Raw genomic sequence first — 4,793 nt, 5'->3', positions numbered from 1 at the left:
AAGAAGTTGAATGAATTCAGTTTGTGGTTCAATTCTGGGAAGGAATTATCACTTTGTCATTCAGTGCACACAATGTCACTATTTATTTAACATTGCGAAAATCATCATTACATTGAGTATAAGACAGGACCGAGTGATAACGGTACTGTTGACAGTGGCATTTTCCTCCCTGGATGTGTTAACAGGGTAACCACAATGATTTCAAACTGTTTCACAATCCCCTTCATTCTTCTATTCCTCGCTGACTTTCTGCCAATACCACTTTATCCCATGAAATCACTAATTTCCCAAACCCACACCAAGTTATCACAATTTCACATAGTTTTTTCAATTCTCTCTGGTTTGTCCATAATTTGTGCAGCGCATGGAGCCCTATCAGAGCAGATCTGTTACACACTGCTGACACATTTTACAGGATTAATGTGGATAGTACTGACATAATTTATCTGGTGATTAATGAGCCTATTTCCAGCTTGCCAGCTCTCCTTTGGTTGTTGTGTACTGTTTTCCTGAAAATGAAAACTGATCAGGGACAATGAGTTGCGTATTGTAAGAGTAGATTATAATACCACATGCATAACTTGACCCTAGACACTACAATGTTCTTACTTCCACAACTGTGAATAAAAAAAACTTCCATTATTCATGATAGACTCCTTTTATTGATCTCAGACTGTTTAAGAGTTTTCAAATGAACACAAAGAGACCTCCAGCGACAGTGTAAAGCTCAGGCAGGGAGCTTTCTTCTCCTTGTTACTGAACTGCAAGTGGGAGGTAGAAAGAAAATTTAGATATGCATACGAGGTGGGTTCCAAGATTTTTTTGTGTTTGTGAATTAACATTCTGAAAACATTCTGATAACAAACTTTCCAAAACCAAGAGTTCAGAAACTAAATCAAAAATAAATTAAACAGGCAAGATCCAGATCTCATTAAAGCAAATCTAGGTGAATATCATGTAAATTGTATAGTGTCATGGAGGCGTACAGCATGGAAATAGACCCTTTGGTTCAACTTGTCCATGCTGACCAGATATCCTAACCTAATCTAGTCCCATTTGCCAGCACTTGGCCCATATCCCACTAAAACGGTCCTATTCGTTATTCATCCAGATGCGTTTTAAATGCCTCCACCACTTCCTCTGGCAGCTCATTACATACATGCCCCACCCTCTGCATGAAAAAGTTGCCTGGATTAGTGGTGCTGGAAGAGCACAGCAATTCAGGCAGCATCCGAGGACAGGCAAAATCGACGTTTCGGGCAAAAGCCCTTCATCAGGAATAAATCCAGCACCACTAATCCAGAATCTGGTTTCCAGCATCTGCAGTCATTGTTTTTACCCCATGAAAAAGTTGCCCCTTAGGTTCCTTTTGTATCTTTCTCCTCTCATCCTGAACCTATACCCTCTAGTTCTGGACTCTCCCACCCAGGGAAAATACTTTGTCTGTTTATTCCATCTATGTCCCTCATGATTTTATAAGCCTCTATAAGATCATCCCTCAGCCTCCGACACTCCAGGGAAAGCACCCCCAGCCTCTCCCTATAGCTCAAATCCTCCAACCCTGGCAACATCCTTGAAAATGTTTTTTGAACCCTTTGATGTTTCACAACGACCTTCTGATAGGAAGGAGACCAGAATTGCATGCAGTATTCCAAAAGTGGCCTAACCAATGGCCTGTACAGACTTAGCATGACCTCCCAACTCCAATACTCAATGCTCTGACCAATGAAGGAAAGCATACCAAATGCCTTCTTCATTATCCTGTCTACATGCAACTCTATTTTCAAGGAGCTATGAACCTGCACTCCAAGGTCTCTTTGTTCAGCAACACTCCCTAGGACTTTACCATTCAGTGTATAAGTCCTGCTCTGATTTGCTTTTCCAAAATGCAGCACCTCACATTTGACTAATTAAACTCCATCTGCCACTCTTGAGCCCAGCAGCCCATCTGATAAAGATCCCATTTTAATCTGAGGTAACCTGCTTCTCTGTCCACTACACCTCAAATTTGGTGTCATCTGCAAACTTACTAACTATACCTTCTATGTTCACATCCAAATCATTTATATAAATGACAAAAAGTAGTGGACCCAGTACCAATCCTTGTGGTACTCCACTGGTCACAGGCCTCCAGTTTGAAAAACAATCTTCCACCACCACCCTCTGTCTTCTACCTTCGAGCCAATTCTTTATCCAAATGGCTTGTTCTTCCTGTATTCCATGAGATCGAACCTTGCTAACAAGTCTCGCATGAGGAACTTTGTCGAACACCTTACTTAAATCCATAGTGATCACATCCACTGCTCTACCCTCATCAATCCTTTTTGTTTCTTCTTCAACAAACTCAATCAAGTTCATGAGACATGATTTCCCACGCACAAAGCCATGTTGACTATCCCTAAGCAGTCCTTGCCTTTCCAAATTTGTGTACATCCTGTCTGTCAGTATTCCCTCCAACAACTTGCCCATCACTGACGCCAGGCTCACTGGTTTATTGTCTGCTGACTTTTCCTTACCACCTTTATTAAATATTGGTACCACGTTAGCAACCTCCAGTCTTCTAGCACCTCACCTGTGACTATCGATAATACAAATATCTCAGCAAGGAGCCCAGCAATCACTTCCCTAGCTTCCCACAGAGTTCTAGGGTACACCTGATCAGGTCCTGGGGATTTATCCAGTTTTATGCATTTCAAGACATCCAGCATCTCCTCCTCTCTAATATGGACATTTTTCAAGATGTCACCATCTATTTCCCCATATTCTCTATCTCCACAGTAAACACTGATGCAAAATACTCATTTAGTATCTTCCCCCATCTCCTGCGGCTCTACACATAGGCTGCCTTGCTGATCTTTGAGGGGCTCTATTCTCTCCCTAGTTACCCTTTTGTCTTTAATGTATTTATAAAAACCCTTTGGATTCGCCTTAACCCTATTTGCCAAAGCTATCTCATGTCCCCCTTTTGCCCTCCTGATTTCCATCTTAAGTACACTCCTGCCTTTATATTCTTCTAAGGATTCATTCAATCTCTCCTATCTATACCTGACATATGTTTCCTTCTTTTCCTTAACCAAACCCTCAATTTCTCTATTCATCCAGCATTCCCTCCACCTACCAGCTTTTCCTTTCACCCTAACAGGAATATACTGTCTCTGGACTCCCGTTATCTGATTTTTGAAGGCTTCCCATTTTCCAGCCAATCCTTTACCTGTGAAAATCTGCCCCCAATCAGCTTTTGAAAGTTCTTGCCTAATACCATCAAAGTTGGCCTTCCTCCAATTTAGAACTTCAACCTTTCGATCTGGTCGATCCTTTTCCATCACTATTTTAAAACAAATAGAATTATGGTCATTAGCCCCAAAGTGTTCCTCCACTGACACCTGCCCTGCCTTATTTCCCAAGAGTAGATCAAGTTTTGCATCTTCTCTAGTAGGTACATGCACATACTGAATCAGAAAATTTTCTTGTACACACTTAACAAATTCCTCTTCATCTCAACCCTTAACACTATGGCAGTCCCAGTCTATGTTTGGAAAGTTAGAATCCCCTACCATAACCATCCTATTATTCTTACAGATAACTGAGATCTCCTTACAAATTAGTTTCTCAATTTCCTGTTGACTGTTAGGGGGTATATTATTCAATCCCAATAAGGAGATCATTGCTTTCTTATTTCTCATGTTAATATTTGAAACTTTCCAGAAATAGGAAGACAGGATTTGCACTGATATGGTACCTTCCATGAACTCATCTCTTGGAGAGGCTTGGCTTGGAGAGGGTGGACGCTAGGAAATTGTTTCCGTTCGACGAGGAGACTAGGACCTGTGGACACAGCCTTAGAATTAGAGGGGGTAAATTCAGAACAGAAATGCGGAGACATTTCTTCAGCCAGAGAGTGGTGGGCCTGTGGAATTCATTGTCACAGAGTGCAGTGGAGGCTGGGACGCTAAATGTCTTCAAGGCAGAAGTTGATAAATTCTTGATGTCACAGGAATTAAGGGCTACGGGAAGAATGCGGGTAAGTGGAGTTGAAATGCCCATCAGCCGTGATTGAATGGCGGAGTGGACTCGATGGGCCGAATGGCCTTACTTCCGCTCCTATGTCTTATGGTCTTATGATCTTATCTCAAATCTCTTTTCAAACAGTGAAGTAATTTTGAAAAGTTGTATTTGAAGGAGTAATTGGGGAAATGCAGCATTCGCTATGTCAAAGATCCTACAATTACCAATGTGTTAAGTGCCAAATATTCTGGTTTTGTAATATCGTTAGAGATGAATATTGCTTTTGTTTGAACACTGATACAGGATCCTTTATATTATATGTCTAAGAGGAACTCAGCATCTTGACTTATTGTTCTATCAGAAAGCTAACACCAATAATGAGTCGGACTTCTTCAGTGAAAATGCATCACTCCTTCAGCACTGAATCACTGACAATGCAGCTCTCCCTCAGTACTGACCCACTGACAGTGCAGCACTCTCTCAGTACTGAACCTTTTAAGGTGTAGCACTCAATACTAATCCCTGGACAGTGCAGCACTTCCTCAGTACTGACCCATGGATAGTGCAGCATTCCCTCAGTGCTGACCCTGTGACTGTATGGTGCTCAGTCAGTACTGACCCCTGGCAGAGTAACACTCCCTCAGTACTGACTCTCTAACAGTGCAGCACTCCCTCAGCACTGACATGCAAACAAGGAATAAGACAGCTACTTGGCCCTTCAAGACTGCTCCACCATTCAACAAAATCATGGCTGATTTGATTCTAAACTCGACCCTACTTTCCTGCAT

Source organism: Chiloscyllium plagiosum, chromosome 27 (genome assembly GCF_004010195.1).
Source record: "Chiloscyllium plagiosum isolate BGI_BamShark_2017 chromosome 27, ASM401019v2, whole genome shotgun sequence".
NCBI lineage: Eukaryota > Metazoa > Chordata > Chondrichthyes > Orectolobiformes > Hemiscylliidae > Chiloscyllium > Chiloscyllium plagiosum.
This window is presented reverse-complemented; position numbering follows the sequence as displayed.